The sequence below is a fragment of the Cibotium barometz genome, chromosome 5 (assembly GCF_041138505.1).
Source record: "Cibotium barometz isolate CiBa-2024 chromosome 5, ASM4113850v1, whole genome shotgun sequence".
NCBI lineage: Eukaryota > Viridiplantae > Streptophyta > Polypodiopsida > Cyatheales > Cibotiaceae > Cibotium > Cibotium barometz.
The window spans coordinates 27,342,494-27,366,134 of NC_141050.1; the positions used below are offsets into that span (position 1 = coordinate 27,342,494).

The 23,641-nt window shown below is 49.1% G+C and overlaps 1 long non-coding RNA gene across 1 annotated transcript in view; it reads right to left on the reverse strand.

Annotated features, from left to right (window-relative positions):
• The window catches only part of LOC147638307 (uncharacterized), a 71,461-nt gene that overhangs the window by 519 nt on the left and 47,301 nt on the right, over positions 1–23,641 (reverse strand). Inside the window, exon 4 of the long non-coding RNA XR_015265837.1 lies at positions 1–96. This exon is cut by the window's left edge and continues 519 nt beyond it. This is a non-coding gene — a long non-coding RNA (uncharacterized LOC147638307). The remainder of the gene's footprint in view (positions 97–23,641) is intronic.

The following is a 23,641-nucleotide window of genomic DNA, read 5'->3' on the forward strand; positions in this document are numbered from 1 at the left end:
TTGTCGGTTTTTTCCTTCTGAACATCCCATCTCAACGGAGTCTCCAGAAAAGCGGCTTTTGGAGCAGTTAGATCTGGCCAGGAGGCAAAAGCAGACCTTTTGCAGACACAAGCACAAAACAAAATTTAGTTGATATTGTCTCTATTCGATAAACGAACAAAGCCATTAAGTATGAAGACAAGTGGGTGATGTATACAGTCCCCATCCCCTCTGGCTCCCTTGTCCCCTTACGCATCAGATTGCATGCAAGCTCTTCTTCTGAATACCTCATAAGCATGGAAACCATTCCTCCTCCATTGTTCCACCCCTGCCCTCTTTGACCAACCTTGTAATCATTATAAATGAGTTTCACCAAGAGGTGGAATAAACACACAGTCCTCTTTCCTACTTCTCCTTATAGAACCCCCCTCTGCTTTTACGCGTCACCCCTCTTCTCTCCCTCCACCCTGTTAAAATATTGCTGCATCTCTTTTGTGCGCGTGGGAACTGGCCTTAAGTTGGTTAACTTGTTATTTGACTTGCGTTATTTTTATATGCATGTCGAGTTGGTTGTAGTGGGTCATGAGACCTTCTTGCTGACCTATTTAAAGACCTCTCTCCCCTCATTGCTTATTCATCCATTCCTGAAGAACATTTAATGCCCATCTGCTGGTTGTCGCCATTGTAAGCCTCTTGCTATTAATCAAGGTGATCTTGTCTGCAATCTCTCTCTCTCTTGACCATATCTTGACACTCAGAGCTATTATTGAGGAGGGCAGATTATATGGCAGGAGGATTTATTGTTGCTTTGTGGATTTCCGCGAAGCTTTTGACACAGTACCGAGAGCCAGACTGATGCGCAGACTACAGGAGATGGGAGTGCCCACAGAGCTGATTTGGGGAATCATGGCTTTATACAGGACAGTTGTGGGGCAGGTACGTACTACTCAGGGTATATCTGAGATGGTTCACTCCACTATTGGGGTAAAACACGGCTGCCCCCTTTCTCCCACCTTATTTGGGATGTATGTGGATGAGGTTTCGGACTACGTAGAGCGGGAGGGTGACAGAGGAGCACAGCTAGCAGGGACATGGATTCCGCTGTTATTGTATGCTGATGATATTGTGCTGATCTCAGATTCTCCAGAGGGGATGCACCGTCATTTGGATGCATTGCACACGTTTGCAGAGGACAGTGGATTGTCTGTTAACCTTGGTAAAACCAAGGTGATGGTGTTTAACACCACAGCACAGTGGATTAGGAGGTCAATACCCACCTTTACATATGGTCAGGAGACAATGGAGTATACAGATGCATATACTTACCTTGGTGTGGTTTTTAGTGGCCCACTATTTTCCTTGAGGAGAGCAGCGGAGACCAGATTGACCAGAGCTTATGCAGCATTGGGGAGACTAGAGAGGATGTGTTCGCAGGTTCAGTTTCAGGAACCTCGAACAAAGCTCTGGCTCTTTGACACTTTGGTCACTTCAGCCATGCTGTATGGAGTGGAGATATGGGGACCCTGTCATGGCCCTGTGAAAATGGAACAGTACAAGTGTGGGCATGGTGGTTGCAGAGTCAGAATATTTTATGATTCACATGGGGGGTGCCCGGACAGAGTTTAAGATGTGTGGACATCCCTAGGTGTGAAGGGGGGAACTAGAAACATTAAACTTTAATGTTTATTAAAGTTTGCCCCTAGGCCTTAGTGGCCCTAGGGACTTATTAAAGTTTGGGGCCCTAGGGATTATTTTGGGGAGGAGGGCCACTCCACTTTTGGAGTGAGTGCTTCTCTCTCCTCCCTCTCTCTCTAGCTTTTGGGAAAGGAGTCGTGGAGGAGTTCTCAAGCGCATGTACACAAGCGTGGAGAAGCTGGAGAGCAAGTCGACTGCAGATTTTGGAGTGCTGCTGCTGTTTTTCTGAGTGTAAATCAGCCGTACAGCACTGTACGGCCAGATCTGTGCAAGTACACTCTCTCTCTCTCTCTCTCTGGTACAGGCTGTGAGTCTTCTTCTCTGCTGGACTGGCTGCGCACAGGTCCCGTACAGGCTGTGCAGACAAGTTTTCAGCAAGTACAGTACTGTACGGCTGCCGTACAGTGTACGGACAGCCAGGTACAGCAAGTACAGTTGCTGCAGGCGGTGCAGACAGGTGCTGGACAGAACTGAATACTCAGATTCAGGCGAGTATAAGTGTGGACAGCAGGCTGTGTGTGCAAGTACAACTCCTGGCACGTATCCCGAGGTAGTACAGACGGGTACGGGGCTGATTTTCAGATCTGTACTTTCAAAGACAGCATAGAAGTGAACACCAGGAGGAGGGTACAGACAAGTACAAGCACATATGTGAAGCAGGGTTGTGGATACAAGTGCCTGCAAGTACAGATTGGTACCGGTGCTTCCTCCAGTGCTGTTTCACGAGCTGAATTTGGTAAGCTCTGTTTCTGTTCATCTATCTCTCTTTCTACTGCTTGATGTTTGTTGCAGATATGAGTTATCTGGCCCCTTGTGAGAGGAGGGGTATGGCAGATTGACAAGGGTTGAGACAGAGTTTGGACAACATATGTATGTATGAGCTGAGATGATGTATCATGCACTTGAGTTATGCCAGATGTATGCCCATGGCAGGCCTGCTTAGTGGTCTTGGCTGATCAGAGGGAGGCACAGTGTGTTATTGTGGAACACAGATCTGTGTGTATAGATCCTCTGTGCTAAGAGGGATTGTGGGCCGTCAGATTGGACATACAGGTGTAAACTCTTGGCTGATTTTTGTGTTGTACTCAGCCATTCATATTATTATAATTGAATAAAGAAATACCGCAAGGGGCGCCAAGCTTTGGGGCCAACAGGTGTCGCTTTGTTTTCAGATTTGGGCACTCTAGCTCCAATCTGTGTTCTTTTCATATCTAGACTACAAGTGGACGGGTGACTGCTAGTCTACCGCACTCTGGTTTTCTATCAAAGGCCGGTTTCAAGGTTCCGTCCCCGGGACCATCATCAACTTTCTGAAGGGGGTGAGCTCGTGGTTGCTTTGAAGAAAGCCATCGCTGAAAATTCAGCAAACATGTCTGATACAGAGGATGAGTACTTCTATCATGAAGAAGAAGAGGAAGAGACTTCTCCTGAGAGAGATGTATCTGAGGATATTTTTGCAGGAGAACAGGCTGCAGATGTTGAGCCTTATGAGGATGTAACACAGCCAGAAGATGTGCATGGTAAAGAGGATGATGATGCTCGGTTCAAAGATCGCTTGGCTAGTGTTATGGATACTTTTATGCAGCTCACACAGAGCGAGAGATTTGCTGAATTTATGAGATCTCGCACAGAGCCCCGCACAGAGCCCGAGAAAAAGAAGAAGAAGGTTCGTTCGAAGAATCTTCCACAGGGTCATAGTGGTGCCATCCCACAGGAACCATCTTTTGGCCAGTTTCCGAATATGCAGCATGCTTATGGTGCAAACTCTCAGAGTTCCTTCTATGGACAGCCACCTATTCCTCAGCAGAATATGCATCCAGGTTATTTTGGTGGTGGCTCGGTGTTCCAATCCATGACTGGGGGTTACCCTCAGGGAGGCATGGGTATGTATGGGCCTTTTGGAGCCAATTTTCAGCCTGGCATGCAAGGGAATATGTATGGTGGTATGCAGTCCGGTATGCAAGGAAATATGTTTGGAGGCATGCAACCTGGGATGCAAGGCAATATGTTTGGTGGTATGCAGCCAGGTATGCATAACGGAATGTTTGGAAACATGGCTGGAATGTATGGTATGCCTGGTGTGGGAATGAGAAATGTTGACCCAATGATGGGTATGAATGTTGGGGGCAGCAATCTTGCGAAACCACTTCCCTATGATAATCTAACGCCTATGGGAAAGGCGAAGGATTACAAGGAAGGGGGAGCTGCAGTGAAGTTTGACACATTCAGTGGGGCCAAGGATAAATTGAAAGCACTTACCTTTTTACAGCAGTTTGATGCTGCTTTTTCTGGTGGGAATTACACAGAGTCCTCTAAGGTGAGGAAAGCTGCCACTTTTCTCAAGGGCAATGCTTTGCAGTGGTGGTCTACTCTTCTTTTGCAGGGCATAGCACCCACCACATGGGTCCAATTTAAACAGGTTTTCTCTTCCGTATGGCTCACATCTACATTTGAGGTGGATGTTATGACCGCATGGCACAAGCTGGATGCTTCAAAGTGTGATAGTTTGGAGGATTATAACAAGAAGTTTTGGGAAGCTCTACTCCCAGTGACTTCTTATCGTGCCATGCCATTATCTGAGCAGGTAGAGAAGTATTGTTGTGGGCTGCCCAAAGAGGTACGAGATTATTGTATAAAAACAAGAGTAACGAACGTGTCACAGATGATTGAAAATGCTATGACAGCTAATGCGTTACTCACAGGTGGTTCATCTGGGTTTAAAGGCAGTAAGAAATTGAGCAAGAAAGCTGAAAAATTTGGGCATGCTTCTCGTGATGCTAAAGGGTCTTCAGAAACGAAGTATAAGAAGTTACCAATGCCCAAGAGGACTTCTGAGGAAAGACAGGCTTTGAGAGATGCTCAAAAGTGTTTTTACTGTACTGAAGAGGGGCATATGTCATTCAATTGTCCCAAAAGAAAGTCCCAAAAGGACCCTGACAATAAAGGAGAGCCCAAGCCAAAGAAACCAAAGCCTTCTGCAAGCTTAGTTCCTGATCTTGTGGGGGAGCAGCTAGGTGGTGAAGCTACAGAGTTGTGCAGGGCATGGGGCAAAGTGAGAGATCAGAATGCTTTGATCTTCTTTGACACAGGTGCTAGAGCCAACTTCATTTCACCAGATTTGGCTCGCCGATTGGGGATTCGCGCAGAGGAGATGGGGCCGTTACATGAGGCAAATATGGCTTGTCCAGGGTATGCAGAACCCATTACTCCTATCATTGGGAAGCTTCGGCTTCATTTGCAGGGTTATGTGGACAGGGAAGAGTTCTTCATCATGCCTTTGGATGGCTGTGATGTTTTGTTGGGGATGCCATGGTGCCACAGGGTACATGCGGTGGTGGATACTTACAATAGGAAAATTACTCTGACTCATAGAGGGAAAGAGCATGTATTGGATGTAAAACTCAAAGGGGAATCTGTTCCTATTGTATCCGCTTCGGCGATTTCATCAGTAATGAAAAAGCATCTTTCCGCGTACTTGATTTATGTAAAGGATGCACAGGATGATGAGTCTAAGTCTAATTTGTCTATGTTAGATAAAGACAGGACTGATTTCTTAAGTGGGTTTCAAGATTGTTTTTCCGAGTCATTGCCAGGAGAATTACCTCCTGAGAGGCCAGAAGATCATGCCATAGATCTGATCCCTGGTAGTACTCCACCGAATAGACCGCCGTACCGTGTTAGTGCAGCCCAACAGGAAGAGATTATGAGTCAGGTGCAGGAGCTTCTAAATAAGGGGTTGATTTAGCCTAGCTCATCACCCTTTTGCTCACCTGTGCTCTTAGTGCAGAAGAAGGATGGTTCTTGGTGCATGTGTATTGATTACAGGGCGCTGAACAAGAATACCATCAAGAATCGATTCCCCATACCGAGGATCAATGACATCTTGGACCGCTTACAGGACTCCACAGTTTTCAGTCGTATTGACTTGAAAAGCAGGTATCATCAGATACGCATTAGACCCTAGGATGTGCATAAGACAGCATTCCGAACCACATTTGGATTGTATGAGTTCTTGGTTATGCCCTTTGGTTTGACAAATGCACCTGCCACATTTAACAGAATGATGGACAGGATTTTCAGGCCTCATAGAGAGTTTGTGGGCACATTCTTCGATGATATGATTGTGCATTCACGAACTGAGGAAGAGCATAGAAGGCATTTGGCCATTGTGTTTGCAGAACTCAGAAACCATAGGTTGGTGGTTAGTGGCAAGAAGAGTGAGTTTTTCTTGCAGGAGATACATTTCTTGGGACATATTGTGTCTGGTCATGGAGTCCGTATGGATCCAGCAAAGGTGGAAGCAATACTTAATTGGCCAGCTTTGAGGACCGTGCATGATGTACGCAGCTTTTTAGGATTGTGTTCCTATTACAGGCGTTACATACGGCACTTTGCTGAAATTGCTTCGCCTCTTCAAGCTTTGACGAAGAAAGCAACTCCGTTTAGATGGGCTGATCGGGAAATTACAGCATTCAAAAAGCTCAAAGAAACGCTTACTTCGGACCCAGTATTGGTGTTACCGGACCTCCGAAAGGCTTTTGTTGTCGAGTGTGATGCATGTGGAAGTAGCATTGGTGCAGTTCTCATGCAAGAGGGACATGTCATAGCCTATGAGAGTAGAGTTTTGCAAGATGCTGAGAAGCATTTACAGGTGTATGAGAAAGAGATGTTGGCTGTAATTCACGCTCTTTCTACATGGAAACACTACTTGCTTGGGGCTGATTTCATCAGACCTTGCGTTATTTCCTCACGCAGACTAAGCTTTCAGAGAAGCATATGCGTTGGGCAAACTTTTTGTCAATGTTTCACTTCCAGATTGTGCATGTGGAAGGCAAAAAGAATGTAGTGGCAGATGCTTTGTCACGCAAGCCAGAAGTCTCTGCAGTTTCACTTGCTTATCATCATGAGCTTGATGAAATGAAAGAGCAGTATGCCCATGATGAGGATTTTGAAAGGTTGTATGATCAGATGTCTGAGGGTCAGCGGCATGAGCACTATACTCTCAGAGATGGGTTTTTATTGATGCATGGCAGACTGTGTGTTACCAGGCCATTGCGACTCAAGGTTATGATTGAAAGTCATGCTCCACCGTATGCAGGTCATAGAGGTATTGACACCACGGTCAAAGCAGTGGAGACTTTCTTTTATTGGCCAACCTTGAGAAGAGATGTTGATGCCTTTGTGAGGCAATGCATCGTATGTCAGAAGGTAAAGTTTGACCGTCACAAGACACCAGGGTTATTACAGCCTTTACCTATTCCGGATAGACCTTGGGAGAGCATTGCCATGGATTTTGTATTTGATCTTCCACGGACACAAACGGGAAATGATGGCATCTGGACTATCATATGCAGGTTCAGTAAGCAGGCTCATTTCATTCCCGTGAGGAAGACGATCAAAGTGGATCATATGGTGAAGTTGTTCATGGCGAACATCTTCAAGTATCATGGCTTGCCTACGTCTATCATTAGTGACCGTGATCCACGGATGACGAGTTTGTTTGTAGCCTCTTCTAGTCCTTCCACTACGGAAAAGGACATGGGTACAACTCTCAAGTTTTCATCGTCATTTCATCCACAGACAGATGGTCAGTCAGAAGAGGCTAACCTAGGTGTCATGGCCCTGTGAAAATGGAACAGTACAAGTGTGGGCATGGTGGTTGCAGAGTCAGAATATTTTATGATTCACATGGGGGGTGTGCGGACAGAGTTTAAGATGTGTGGACATCCCTAGGTGTGAAGGGGGGAACTAGAAACATTAAACTTTAATGTTTATTAAAATTTGCCCCTAGGCCTTAGTGGCCCTAGGGACTTATTAAAGTTTGGGGCCCTAGGGATTATTTTGGGGAGGAGGGCCACTCCACTTTTGGAGTGAGTGCTTCTCTCTCCTCCCTCTCTCTCTAGCTTTTGGGAAAGGAGTCGTGGAGGAGTTCTCAAGCGCATGTACACAAGCGTGGAGAAGCTGGAGAGCAAGTCGAATGCAGATTTTGGAGTGCTGCTGCTGTTTTTCTGAGTGTAAATCAGCCGTACAGCACTGTACGGCCAGATCTGTGCAAGTACACTCTCTCTCTCTCTCTCTGGTACAGGCTGCGAGTCTTCTTCTCTGCTGGACTGGCTGCGCACAGGTCCTGTACAGGCTGTGCAGACAAGTTTTCAGCAAGTACAGTACTGTACGGCTGCCGTACAGTGTACGGACAGCCAGGTACAGCAAGTACAGTTGCTGCAGGCGGTGCAGACAGGTGCTGGACAGAACTGAATACTCAGATTCAGGCGAGTATAAGTGTGGACAGCAGGCTGTGTGCAAGTACAACTCCTGGCACGTATCCCGAGGTAGTACAGACGGGTACGGGGCTGATTTTCAGATCTGTACTTTCAAAGACAGCATAGAAGTGAACACCAGGAGGAGGGTACAGACAAGTACAAGCACATGTGTGAAGCAGGGTTGTGGATACAAGTGCCTGCAAGTACAGATTGGTACCGGTGCTTCCTCCAGTGCTGTTTCACGAGCTGAATTTGGTAAGCTCTGTTTCTGTTCATCTATCTCTCTTTCTACTGCTTGATGTCTGTTGCAGATATGAGTTATCTGGCCCCTTGTGAGAGGAGGGGTATGGCAGATTGACAAGGGTTGAGACAGAGTTTGGACAGCGTATGTATGTATGAGCTGAGATGATGTATCATGCACTTGAGTTATGCCAGATGTATGCCCATGGCAGGCCTGCTTAGTGGTCTTGGCTGATCAGAGGGAGGCACAGTGTGTTATTGTGGAACAAAGATCTGTGTGCATAGATCCTCTGTGCTAAGAGGGATTGTGGGCCGTCAGATTGGACATACAGGTGTAAACTCTTGGCTGATTTTTGTGTTGTACTCAGCCATTCATATTATTATAATTGAATAAAGAAATACCGCAAGGAGCGCCAAGCTTTGGGGCCAACAGGTGTCGCTTTGTTTTCAGATTTGGGCACTCTAGCTCCAATCTGTGTTCTTTTCATATCTAGACTACAAGTGGACGGGTGACTGCTAGTCTACCGCACTCTGGTTTTCTATCAGAGGCCGGTTTCAGACCCTCAGTGGATCACCACAGCCGAGCTGGTAGCACCGATGGATGGAGACGTATGGAGAGGTCCTTGGTTTCTATGATTTCCCGGATGATTAGGGCCAAGGCCTCCGTAGCACATGATATTATCCGTGCAGAGATGGCTGCCCCCCCATTGGTAGTAGAGGCACTCACTCGATCAGTCTCCTTTATACATAGCACTTGGGCTCTCCCTAGAGACAGATATGCTCGCTTAGCCCTGGAGTCTTCACGACAGTTGGCATCACAGGGAGACGGATCATGTTGGTATGCACAGATGACAGCTTGGTTCCAGCTGCATGGCTTTAGTATGGACAGGCTACCTCCATTTCAGTACTCCCTGGATGCACCCTCTCTCTCTCTCACACGGGCAGAGATTACCAGACTTATCAGGCAGGACTTGACTCAGCTGGACACTAGGAGGACATGGATACAGCCGACACATGAGCTTGGTACGAAGATGGCTTTCTATAGAGATCATCTTCTCCTGCTCACGGAGGATGGGTTTGTGATTAGACCCAGCTACATGGATACTCATCTTTCTCATGGGGTACGGTGTGCTATTGGTCAGATGCGCACATCCTCACACCAGCTAGAGATTGAGACTGGTAGATTCAGAGGAGTACCAGCTAAGGCCAGGATTTGTCAGCTGTGCCAGATGGAGCCAGAGACAGAGTTACATTACATATGTCACTGTGCAGTATATTATGAGATACGAGGCCGCTTTCACTGCTTGTTCAGAGAGGGCTTCGGACCACTTTCTAGAGTCATGAGATACCAGGATCAGAGATGCCTTGGATTGTACTTGCTGGAGCTGCGTAGACATAGAGAGGGTCTCCTGAGAGGGAGGGGATCAGAGAGGGAGAGACACCTACAGAGGCAGATTACAGACTTCTTTCGACCAGAGATTGAGCAGTCAGGCCAGCAGGCATTGCAGCTAGCCCCAGAGTACAGCCGCACCAGAGGTACACTGATTGATCGGGCTATAGAGCTGGGGCGGTCCAGGCGCCCCAAGATGAGAGGCCCATCTCGACACCGGCAGAGACTACAACAGAGGATCAGGACCATACTAGCACGGCATGGGAGACGTCCAGTCAGAGTACTCACCATGGAGGACATTGAGGATATCCGCCATCGACCGATGAGAGACATCTTTGGATAGTGATGTGTATGATGCTTACCTTTGTTGCTGGAGTTTTCCTCCCAGATGTTATCCATTAGGAGCTCCTAGTACCGTACTTTTTCTCATAGTTATTTCAGTTTCAGTTAGTTGTTTTTACCTTTTCTTACACAGACATTGTATCAGATCCACCAATTGTTGTAACCTTTTTGGTCTCATAGGTCATTTTGGCCTTCTGAAGACGTTAATATATCATTTCATTTCATTTCATTTCTCTCTTTCTTGTTTATGCTTCCGCTTGAACAATCTCCAACATGGTATCATTCGCCTAGGTTCTGGGCTACCTTCACCTACATTTTCTTACCTATTGCTGGCATAGTCACCAAAAACGAGAAACAGGAACGGAAACGTTGGAGGCATGGATACGAGGGGTGGAAACGGCCGTTTGCTGTGACTATCACTTGGGAAACGAGAAACGGCATGGAAACGGATGGGGTTGAACCGAAGGAACGCGTTTCTACAAACTGAAACGGCTGTTTCCTATGACTATGGTTGCTGGACTTGTGTTTTCCCCTCTGTGCCTCTCCTTCATCAGCGTTTTGGCTCCTCTTGTGCTCCTACCGCTGTGAGCTTCGCCCCGTGTCAAGGTGCATTCCTGAGGGTGCTGTGTTTTTTTGCTTCTTGGAGAAATTGGCAGCCTCTTGCTGGTGTTTGGTGGCTGTTTTTTTTCTGTCAAGACAGCATTCGGAGATGTTTTGTTCGCGTGTGGTGCAGCCTGACAAGCGGCCTTGGCTGCCTTCTTCCCAGCTTCCTTGCCCTTCGGTTGGGCCTTTCCGGTGAGTTTTTGGGCCTATCTTTTGCTGCTGTCCAGCCCCTTTCTCTCCCAGTTTTGAGAGGGGGCTGATTGATCCTCGTGCCTTGCTCCATTGCTGAGATCTGCGGTTTTTGCAACGTTCATTGTTGCTGTGGATATGGGTCCCCCCTGTACAAACAAGGAGGACAAGATGGATGGAACCAACTATGCTCATAGGAAACTAAATCAATGGGTCTGGTTTATTCATAAGGGTCTATGGGAGATTATTCGGGGCAGTGAGAAGAAGCCCAAGCAACACCAAGGAGACAATGGCCAAGGATCAGAGTACTCCCGCATATATTTCCGAAGAAAAACAACAAAACCGAGAAAAGAACGAAGTTGTTTCACTGTTCGCGGTATAGGCCAGGCCAGAACCTTCTGAACTCGGTCATAGTCAATGCTCAATCCATCTCTAGTGATCTTGTGTCCCAAGTAAATGATGTCTGTCATGAAAAACTCACATTTACTTAATTTAGCATATAGTCGATTCTATCTTAAAATAGTTAAGACAATCGTGAGGTGTCTAACGTGATCCTCAAGAGTACAACTACATATCAAAATATCATCCAGGAACACAACCACAAATTTTTCGAAATGTTCACGAAAAAGATCGTTCATCATCTGATCTAGGGAGAGGAAAACGGTTCTTAATTGTCACCTTGTTCAATCTCTTGTAATCTATACACATTCTCCAGGTGTTGTCCTTCTTTCTCCTAAGCAACACAGGTGCACCCCAAGGTGATTTACTTGGACGAATCTGGCCCATCCTCAAATAATCTTTGAGTTGTTTGGCCAACTCATCTTCCTCAGCTTGGCTCATCTTGTAAGGTGGAATACTAACAAGGTGAGCACCAGGGATTAGGTCAATACGATGATCTATTGCCCTTTCAGGTGGTAAGCCTGATGGTAGTTCCTTAGGAAATACATCTTGAAACGAATTAAGTATCTTCTATAATTCTTTGCTTTTAAACACACTTAATTCATTGACATCCATAGAAGGTATGAGAAATGAAGAAAGTGGAATCAATACACAATGGAAAGCAGTATACAAAGAAGAATCCATTATATTACCAAAATCAACTGTATTTACAAAAGGTCCACTGAGAGGGATGTATACACTTTTTCTCGAGGTAAAGCCTTTGTGTCATGTGAATAGATCTGGTTCCTTTGGGAAGGACCACGCTCGCTGAAGCTGCGCTTCCCCCCCCTGCTCGCGCTTGACTACACGCCTTCTCCCCGCCACGCGTTTGCTCACCCCCCCTCTCCCCCCCGCCTGCACTCGCGCTTGCCCCCCCTCCCCTGTCCTGCCCGCCCCAGCGCTGCAGCGCCCGCCCCTGCTCCTCCTCCTCTCCTTCGCGCCCTCCCGTTTGTCTTCAGCGCCCCGCCCCCCCCTTTCTCGCCGCCGTCGCCTTATCTTCCCCCCGCCCCCTGTTGCGCATTGTTTCCGCCTCCCCCCTTGGGTGTTTTTTTTGTCTTCGCCGCCTTGCCTCCCCTTTTTTTTAAAATTTTTCCGTCCCCTGGTTTTACCTTCCGCCTTCCCCCTCCGCCCTTTGTGTGCAGCTCGGCTCTTGCAGGACTCCCCGCTTTCGCTCCGCCTTCGACTTAGCTTCAGACACTGATGGAGGCTCCTCCCGCCCCACCTCAGAGGGACTCTCCCACAGCCCCCTCGCCCGCCCCTGAGGATACCCCCATCAGACTTACTCTTTCGCCAGAAGAGGAAGCGAGCCTCGCCGCAGAGGTGGAACGCCTCCAGGCACACTCCACCATCTGCCGTATAGTCGACACTTGCCCCAGCAGAGGGGAGATCCGGGATCTTCTCCAGGCCCGCCTTCTTGCAGATGTGGGCAAGATCCTGGACGTTCAGCTACTGGTCCGTGGTCACTACCAGATCGAGTTCGAGACTGCCCAGAGCGTGGCCAAGGTCCTAGCCATGAGTCCCCTAGACATCAGGGGAGCTCGGGCATTCTTCAGACCTTGGCAGCATGGCTTTGACCCAGCAACGGCCGAGCAGGGAGAGCGCCTTTTCCATGTTACAGTTTGCTTCCCTGGACTCCGCCGTGAGTACCTGCCGCTCCTTTCTAGGCTAGGAGCATTGGTGGGTTCGGTGCTAGAGACTGGCCCCACAGCAGCTTCAGTGGTGGCCAGAGCAGCTGGGCTACCTTCGGTCAGAGTTTTGGTTCCTGACATCTCCTCCCTTCGGAAGGTCATTTAGCTACCTCCGATAGGGGGGGGATGGATTGATCAGAGAGTGGAGTTCTTGGGGCTCCCGAACCAGTGCTTTATTTGCAGGCAGGTCGGCCATCTGGCCAAGGCCTGTCCTCGCAGGAGACCCCGTCCCTCACCGCAGCAGCAGGCCCCTGGTGGCCCGCCCATAGATGCGGCTTGGCAGGCAGCCTCTGGGACACCTGCTCAGGCCACAGATACCTCGGAGTGGCAGCCTGGACGGAGGCGCCGTCGAGGGAGACAGCCACAGCAGCACGCTCAGAGACCGATGCAGCAGCAGCCACAGTCTCAGCATCACTGGGTTCCCGTGAGGAACAGCTTTGCTCCCCTACAGGAGGAGACCCCTGCGACGACTGAGGACCAGGAGATGCCAACACCCCCCCCCACCCCCATCCCCCCCTACCGCCTTGCTTCCACCTTCGCCGCCTCCCGTCCCCGCTCCGGTTTCGGCAGCAGCTCCTTCTCCACCCCCCTCGCCCCCCCCTACCTGCCTCAGCTCCCCGGGAGGCCCTGGCAGTCCCCTGGCGTTCACTTGCAGTCAGGAGGGCTCTGAGCACCAATCTTGATCGAGCACCGCAGAGGAGACTTACCATGCCGATTCGGGCTTCACGGATATCATCTATCCGCAGTCGGCTGAGTCGCCTCGGCACTAGACAGCGCTCGGAGGCTTTTGATTACTCCTTCACGCGGCTTTTTGGAGCAAAGGGCCCCCATGAGCCAGCACCCATCCGAGTTCATGTAGTGATACCTCCGGCCCGCGGGGAGGAGGCACTTGATTCAGCGGTGGCCTTCTCGTTCCCTCTCTGTGGCCCTTGTGACCGGGAGTGGACTCTGGAGCTCGCTCTTAGCACCTTGAAGACTCAGGCAGTTGAGTTTTCTCACCATGTGAGCGATCTGGAGGTGACAGATGTGATAGGCCGACTATCAGAGTTGGCTCATTTTTTCTTGGATCCCGGGAGTGTGGATGCCTCTGGGATTCGTCGTTTGCTCGTTCGCATAGTGGCAGACTTAGCACGCGACCCTGGATATGTATGTATACACGAGGTTGCTCTGTCTGAGCGGGAGGCAGTCGCCATGGGTCACAGCCACTGGCGCCTGATCCGTGATTCTTGCAGTACACCGAGTGGGCAGATTCGCAGCCGCTCAGATGGGGACTACTCTCCATCCAAGCCGCTTGCGAAGGCCCGCCGTACGGCTGAAACAGCATCCACCTCAGCAGGTCATCCATGAGGATCATCTCATGGAATGTACAGGGCCTTGGCGGAGCACATTTTATACGCTATCGTGGTTGCTTAAGGCAGGAGCTTCAGAGATGCCTGGTTGGTGGCAGCATTGATATTTTGATGATGCAGGAGCACCACTTGGGTGAGAGCAGGATCCGGAGATATGGTTCGGTAATGCCTGGTAGATGGGACACCTTTTGGTCTGCAGGGTTTGGTCCTTTGGGTGGACAAGGAGGAGTATGCATGGTCATTGCAGATGTATGGCGGCAGGCCATTGTGGATCACGGGATCATTGTGTCTGGTAGAGCACAGTATGTCATTCTGAGGATGCATGATGAGCTCTTTGGCGTGCTCAATGTCTATGCGCCCAACCATGCTAGTGCCAGAGCAGAGTTCTGGACCCAGGTTACAGATGCATTGCCAGAGGCCGCACATTGGTGTGTCGGGGGAGACTTCAACATGCTTGAGGACCCGGCCGATAGGGTGGGAGGCAGTCATGTTATAGTGCATGGCACGGAGCTTGCAGCTTGGGAGCGATTTTGCATGACACTTGAGGATCACTGATGCATGGCAGCATGAGGCTTTCTCCCGCTCTCAGGACAGTCTTAGTTTCTCTCGGTCGGATCGCCGGCAGGGAGGGACTAATCTATCACGGATTGATCGCTTCTATGTGGGCGACAGGTTAGGGGAGCGTGGGGGCTCCGTTGGCATTCTCGCTAGAACCTCTTTTTCAGACCATGCACCAGTTATTTTGACACTTGAGGAGAGGACACGGGAGACCAGCTTGCAGTTGAGGATCCCAGAGAGGGTACTTACAGATCCTAGTCTCGTTGAGGACATTGAGAGGATATGGCATGATAGCCAGAGCTCTGACCAGGATGCAGCAGGCCAGTGTGCCCAGGGACTCATCGAGCTCAACTCTTTTTTGCACGCTGCAGCCTTGACACGGTTGGGAGAGACTCGCGAGCGGGAGCGTCGATTGAGACGTAGCCTTGCTTCGCTTCAGCGCCTTCAGGAGCAACAGCCTACATGTGAGTGGGTGGCGTCCCAGCTGAGCCAGGCACGCCAGGAGGTTAGAGAGGCGGAGGAGCAGAGACATGAGTTCTACTATCGTCGCCAGGCCTCTCAGTGGACGCAGCTTGGTGTGATAGAGTGACTGGGGAGTTTTTTGAGATTACTGGACCCCGCCATGCTCGAGCAGGAGTCCGCCAGCTTGGGAGGCCGGATGGATCGGTAGCTACTGAGCCCGGGGAGATCAGAGCCATTGCCACTGGATTCTATAGAGACCTGCTTTTAGCAGAGCTAGCCACTGAGGAACGGGATGCTAGCAGACAGACTGTGTGGGCCCATGTGCAGAGGAGGGTCACAGATCCTATGCGTACAGTTCTTGGTGCGCCTCTTTCAGAGGTTGAGCTTGCTGAGGCCTTGAGGGACCTGCCGCGACATAGTTGCCCAGGGGAGGACGGATTGACGCCTGCCTTTTTTATGCGCTATTGGGACCTTTTGGGGCCAGGCCTCCGCAGGGGCTTTCAGTATGTTTTGGACACTGGGGTGATGCCACAGAGCTTTTCAAAGGGCTTGATCTTTCTTATCCCCAAGGGGGAGGGAGTATCAGATGATATTCGGCATTGGAGACCTATTACGATCCTCAATACTGTCTACAAGGTCTTAGCAAAGGCCTTGAGTTTGAGGATCCAGCCCTTCCTGGGGGAGTTGATTCATGCTACCCAGACAGGATTCGTCAAGGAGCGCAGTATCCTTGACAACATCTTCACCTTCTGGGAGGCGACGGCCCGAGCTAGATTTCTTGGTGAGGACTTGGTCGTGATGCTTCTCGATTTTGAGAAGACATACGATAGAGTCGATTGGGGTTTCTTAGAGGGCACTATGCTTCGCCTGGGCTTTGAGCCAGTTTGGATTCGAGGAGTGGCGGCTCTATATTCCACAGTTCGTAGCCAGGTGTTGATTGCAGGAGGACGGGGGCCGAGTTTTGAGCTGACCAGATCAGTCCGTCAGGGGTGTCCCCTCGCCCCTTTTCTTTTTCTCTTCTTTGCAGAGGCTATGAGCATGTATTTGACGGCAGAGGAGGTTGGTTTGAGAGGACTCCAGCTCCTAGTCCGGGGGGAGGACCTGCTCGATGCTGAGTTTGCAGACGACACGGGCTTATTTTTGCATGGCCAAGAGGCCAATCTTCTTCGGGCAGAGCAGTCGCTCCAGGTTTTTAGTGCAACTTCGGGAGCATTGATCAATTGGCGCAAGACAATGGCCTTTTGGATCAGTAGCGCTCCCACTCCGGCATGGAGCCCGGACCCCGGTTTTAGATGGATTCCTCCTGGCACAGCAGTGCGGTATTTGGGATGCCAGATTGGACTAGATTTGTCACCTGAGCAGCAGATTGCCCCGCTTCTTCTGAGCATTCGAGAGAAGCTTTTGTATTGGAGTACAGCTCGACTATCCTTGGCTGGGAAGGTGGTGGTGGCAAATCAGGTGCTGTTAGCGACCATGTGGTACATTACGTCTTGCTGGATCTTCTCGAGCTCTTGCATCAACCAGGTACAGAGGCTGATCAGGAACTTTCTTTGGTCTGGGCGGGACGGTCAGCCAGCCCGGGCAAAGGTTGCATGGGCAGTTACTACACTTCCGCTGACTCAGGGAGGCTTGGGCATTATAGATCCAGTCGATCAGAGTAGAGCCTTATTGGGGAAGCTTATTGTTCGGGGGCTGCTTCCAGGCGCTAAGCCTCGGAAAGAGCTTCTCTTGCAGCGGCTGCAGGCTCGGGCTCCCCCAGCAAGGGGCACTTGGGCACCAGAGATTCGATGGATCTTCATAGAGATGAGGAAGACAGGCCTCAGTAGAGGATGGGAGGACAGATTTGCTTTGAGCATCCTGAGAGCTTGGGAGCTGCTGAGACCGGGGCTCTCTCAGCGACCTCCTCCTTGTGTTGAGGAGCGGGCCAGACAGCCGCTCATCTGGAGCCCAGCGGTTTGCACAGAGCAGGGTCATATGCTGGGTTCTCGGCCTCGTCTAGCCTGGGGACCTTTGGCGGCAGGCCCAGCACGTAGTTTTGGAGACTGGCAGGCCTTCTGCAGTCTCCTAGAGGAGATCCAGGTAGAGAGGCTGAGTCACTTCAGAGGGGGGTTGATTATGAGGGATGACATTCAGGAGGCACTCACAGAGGAGTGGTTCACGCCTATCGAGCTAGTGGCCCCACGGTGGATGGGAGCCTTTACACAGTTGGAGATCCTAATTGCTGTCAGAGCTTGCACTGAGGATGGCAGATGCCTCTACTATGAGATTCAGGATGAGGGCAGACTTCAGAGAGTGGAGGTGGAGTGGCCTTTGGTTGCAAAGTGCACCTTTCAGAGGATACGGGTAGTGGCCGCCGCTTCTCGGAAGTGGCATATTGACCCAGACCCTGCAGATGTGCTCCTGGATTGGCGCATTTGGGCATATGCAGCGCGCCCCTTCGCCCGGCTTTAGTGGGACCCTAGGGAGTACGAGTGGCATGATCCTTATGCATCCCTTGAGGCCACAGAGATCACCTTTTTCCAGTATACTGTTCGGCTGGGGCGGCATATTTTGACGGCGAGGAGGATGGTCTCTCCAGCTGCAGCGGGGCACTGGCGGCTACAGGGACTCTCACAGGAGTTCCTGGAGGATTTTTGGGCCCGGCTCTGGGCTAGTCGACAGGCCCGCAGGATCTCGACTTTCCAGTGGCTGGTCGCCCACAGGGGCTCAGCAGTTGGCACCTGGCTTGTCTACAGCGGCTTGCGTCCGATGCGGCCACCCTATGGAGACACAGAGACATTGCCTATGGGATTGCCCTCAGGCGCAACAGATTTGGCTGCGGATGCTGCGTATTCTGGTCCCCCTCTCTCCAGAGGGTATGTTTACGTGGGGTGCCGCTGCTTGGTCGACTTCGTCAGGGCCTGCTATGGGCTATGAGATGGAGCAGGACAGTCAGGCCATCAGATTCATTAGGGGCCAGCCTCGCTTTGTTCCGTCACCGGATTTCTCATCCGCCAGCTGGATACAGGAGAGGGATTTACGATGGGAGGTCCTCAGCAGCCTCACCATCTGGTTCACCTGGAGGGCCCGGTGTTTCAGGGCCTTTGAGGGGAGACTGGAGCCACCAGCAGAGACTGTAACGGGGGATTTGGCAGGAGTTGACCCACACCCTGCGAGGATAGTATGACCGCATCCGGGGCGACTCGGATGAGGCGATCTTGCGGCGCCTGGCCTTTCACACCACCTCGCGCAGCGGCCCCTTCTATACCCTACACGCGGGATCCCCCCGTTGGCATTACAGGCCACCTGTTTGGCTTTTCCCCCCTCCTATTGTATGATTTAGCCCCTCAGTTCTTTGTACTGATGCTTGTACTTTTCAGCACCTAGGGAGAGTCTCCCGGGCTGCCTTGCTTTGTTCACTGCTCTGTTTCTCTCGTGAGCAGGAGAGGATCTTTTGTAGCCCTACGGGCGTTTTTATATAACTAATGAACGGATCTTTCTCGGAAAAAAAAAAGAGGGATGTATACAATCACCTAAGATACTATACTGGGTGTTCCTATGTTCAAAAGAAAAAATATAACTAACCCCCCCCCTAAGGTGTGGGTTTATAAAAACCCATAAGCGCATGTTAAAAAACCGAAAGCAAAGGTGATTTTTTTTTATAACAAAAGCTAAAAAAAATACCCGACTTTGCTTTTTGCTAATTTCTGCGCATCTTCATGCCACCTGCCGCCTGTTGCCTGTGCGTGTGTACCCACCTGCAATCGGCTATCGCCTGCGTGCGCAGTCGCCCGACTGGAGGCGTGTACCACCTAGCTACGAGTACCAGCCCGCCTGCCTGTGTACCCACCGCCAGCGAGACTGCAAACCTACCTGGCCACCAGCGAGTACATGTACTTGTCTACGAGCACTGGCCAGCCTGATCGCCTGCCTTCCTGTGTATACCAGCCGCCAGCGACTGCAGTTCCACCTGCCCTGGCTGCACATACAAAGCTTCTTGGCATAAACGGCTACGCTACCACCACCAGGCGTCACTTCTCTCTCTCTCTTTCTCTCTCTCACGTACAGCAAACTGGTTTTTCTACTTTTCTCTCTCAGTTCTTACAACAGCCGAGTGGCTTTTCCTTTTTTCTCTCTCAAACTGTTCACACAATTGCAAAAAACACATCCAGCCTTCTTCTTTGCAAAGCAAACAACCCATACAAGACCAACCCTTCTTCACGGGTTCCTATGATGAAAAAGCAACATGCTAAAATTGAGAAAACAGCAATATACTCTAAAAAAACAGCAAGCTTCTCAAACTCATACCTTTTCTTCGACCTCATCTTCTCTACCTACCGACTTGCTCGTTCACGAGGCTTGCTCTAATCTCAAGGATGTCGTCTATGCGTGGAATCAGAAACCGATTCTTAATGGTAAGCTTATTCAAAGCTCTATAATCCACACACATACGAAAGGATCCATCCTTCTTTTGAACCAAGAGAACGGGTGAACAATATGGGGAAGAGCTTGGCTGAACCAAACCCTTCTCAAGAAGCTCATTCACCTGCTTCATGATCTCCTCTTTTTGGGATGCATTTACACGATAGGCTGGCCTAGTAGGTGGTGAGCTATCCGGCACAAGATCAATGCGATGATCTTCCGGTCGTACGGGTGGCAACTCATTTGGTAACTCATTAGCAAAACAATCATTGTGCTCTTGCAAGAATTTCAGCCTATCATTACTAAGAGTGTTTACATGTACATTATTTTCCTCAACATGATCTCGTACAAAAATCAAGTACGCAAAAACAATCTTTTTCATTACTTTCTTAATTTGTACATGAGATACAAGGGGAATGGTATCACCCTCTTCACCAGCATCAATTACATGCTCTCGGCCTTTATGCATGAAGGTGATCCTGTTGGTCTTGTAAACCTTGCACGGATCAATACGTGTATGCCAAGGCTTTCCAAGCAATACATCACAGCCATTCAAAGGCGCCACAAGAAAATCCTCATGATCCACATAGCCTTGAATGTGTATGCGCAACTTGCCAAAAATAGGCATGACCTGCACTTCTCTACCAACAAAGGCAGCCCCTGCTTCAATTTGAGGATCCATGTCCTCCACTTCAATACCCAAAGCAGCTGCCATCTGTGTGGATATGAAATTCTCAGATGCACAATCATCAAACATGAACAAAGCGGGTGCCAGATGAGAGAAGGAAGAAGCTAGATCCTAAGATAGAAAAGTGCATTTTTGCTGGGTATGCACAGGATTGCAAGGGGAAGATGATGAGGACATCTCAGCATTCCCTGATGATGCTGACAGGCAAGCAGAGGATGTTTTTACAAATCAGCAGGCACAGTTCCGGGAATCTTGATGTCCTGATTGTACGGTCCAGATTTTCACTGTGGCGAACCATGACCACCATGACGAGAGAGGGAATGGATGTAGGCGGTACATTCCTCTCAGGAAAGTGGGTTGCTGCACAGCAGCGATTCACTTTCTGAGGAAGAATGCACAACCAAAGTACATTCCCCTACATCATGTAACGAAATTCCCTTAGAAAAACACATATACCAAATGCTCCCTCCAGCATTCTGGCGTAAGATAGTCCTTTAAGAAAACAGGTTTTCTATGTAAGTTTTCAGTTTTGATTTTCTTTTGAATACAATGGGTATATCTTAAATCCGTATCCCAAGACTTTCTGATCGTCGCTCGCAGGTCTGAAATCCAAATAGAATTCCTCGAATTTTGTAACCTTGATCCTTAGATCAAAATCAAAGGGTCTCAACTTAGTTTTAGATTCGGTGGGTGATTTAAGTATATTTTTCTGAACTGGTCACATCGTCTTTTCTTGAAACTGACGAAGGAGTTATGTCTTAGTCATAGTCTGATTCAGGGTTTGAGTCTGGAAAGGTTCTCCCAGAACTATCTTTCTCGAAGGGTAATATTTCAATTACAACCCTATCTTTGCTATCATGTGAAGTGTTGCCGTGCACATCCAGAACCATATGCACATTAGGCTTTGATGCATTTGCATTATCACGCTTCTTCTTCTTTGGGCATGCCTTTGCAATATGCTCGGTGCTACCACAAGTAAAGCATTTCCCCTCCCTCATATACTGCTTTTTCTGCTCCGGAGTGAGACCATAGTCTCTGAGTTTGAAGGAACGCTTCTTGGTAGTGTTATTTTCAGCCTTTGGACCATTTTTATCTTGGTTTTGGTCCTTTTTAGGTGGCTGTCCATTATTTTGCAGGTTTTGGACAGCCCTCTCTTTGCCTTAAAATGAGAGTTTAGCCTTATTGGATCGACTCAATTTGAGTTCCAATTGCTCGGTGGCGGCGGCGGCAATTAATTGGTGTAAGGTGTGACCAGGATACATTTATAGTCCCGCTTTGTACACGGGTTGCAATCCCGATTGAAACCTTCTCTTCCTTTCCACCTCGGTGACATGCATAAATGGAGATACCTCCAAAAGCACTTTCCAAAACTTTTGTACATATGCATTCATTGATTCCCCCTCATTTTGCTTCACCCAATCCCACTTCATTGTTATCTCATTCAATGCATTGGGAGGCAAGAGTTGAGCATAGAACCTCTCCTTGAACTCTTCCCATGATCTAACAGGATTCGGTGAGAGCTTCTCTGTGAGCCTCCAATGGGCAGCAATGTCTTTCATGAACATGCTTACATGCCGGATCATGGATTTCTGAGTGAAATCCTCATCACTGAAAGCAATATCAAACTGGGCAATAAAAGCAAGTGCCTTTGATGCATCATATTCCCCATGATATGCGTCGAACTTCACAGATTTGTCTCTGGCTTTGAAGTCACGAGACTTTGATGCATGTGCCTGCATCTCACATGTTTTCCCCAATGTTTGTCCATTGGGACAGCCCCTCTGACTGGCATCATTTTAGGACCAAAAGGCGATGCATAAAACATAGATACATGTGCCCTGTAAGCATGAGGCATGGCTGGCCCTTCAACATGCATTGATACATTTTCAGCCATAGCTTCTCCCTCATGAGCACACTCGAAGGCATGAGTGGCATGAGAGACGCAGAATATCTGCACTAATAGAAAATTGCAGCCCCATGTTGCATGTGTTGTGCATGCACATTTTCGGCCGGCAATGGCATTTGACATACATTTTGATGTAGACTTGCAATCCACACTGCCCTCTCAAGTGCCCATGTTCCCTACCATCTGCTCTCTATTGTTCCACCAACACATGGTAGCAACAATCTGCAAGAGAGCACGTAGGACAAGAGAACACTACACAGGGTATGTGATCTTGTAATCCGGTTCCTCCCTCCTGCTACTTGCTTCCATATTTAAGCATAAAAGCTTACCAATTGCAAGTAGAGTCGATTATAGCGGAAGTCTTCGCGATGGAAGTCCTTGGAATGATGAGATCTTCAATTTGTCACATTTCTTCGTGCGACAAAAGTTATCAAGAGGATGAAGGGAACCTTGGGAAAGCTTCCCCTATGGTTCAACTTTAGAAAGGAGGACTGAAATTAGGGTTTTCAGTAAAAAGACCAGAAACTACAGCAATAAAGAGAGCTATTTTGCTGAATTTCAGTCATTAGGAGTGTGTAGGAGAGTGATTAGCATCTCGAAACACTCTTGGAAGCTTGAGAAACACCTTATAGCAAGCTTGGAAATGGAGTTGGGAAGGAGAAAGTGCAGAAAATGTAGCCCAACAGCCCTCATGAAGGAGGCACCAATCTCTAGAGAGAGGAGGAGTGAGGTGGTGAGTTGTCCATTGTAGGTGGCAGGCAAGTGCTTTGTGGAGCAAGCTAGAGTGGACACATGGCTAGTTACTCCCTTTGTACAAAGGGGATAAGGTCTGGGCGGTGAACATTGGGTTATGTCCACCTTGGGACATCAGTGTGTGTGAACACCGGGCTGGTCATAATTTATAAGTGAGTTTTGGTCGCCCAAAACTTAATGAAGTGTGTACACACTAACTTATAAATTAGTGCTAACTCCTAAGGCTAGGTTTATGACCAATACTTACCACTTGTCACATGCCACATAACCATGTCAGCAGACAGTTTCACACGCACGGTTTGTGAGCGAGTGTCCCCTTATACCCGGAACTACACATTGGTCAAGCAAGCATGAAAACAGCATGCAATTTTAATTGCAAGCAAGCACATAAAGATGCTATGCAATGTAGCATTGGTATGGACAATCCCCGTTCATGAGACTACCAAAATAGACGTGCTCAAGGCAAGTACACAAGGTACCAAACCCAATGGAACACCAATCCACCAAGCATTTCCGGGCATGTACACAGAGGCACAAGTCCCAACAGAAAGCCAAGTCCACAGTCTCACATGAGTGGCATCAATCCCCGGTATAAACAACTGCTATGGACACCAATCCAATGTATATACATGATAAGAAAGCACGGGTGGACCAATTGGGTAGCCAAATGGTGACATGCACTGCCAGGCAACCAAATGTC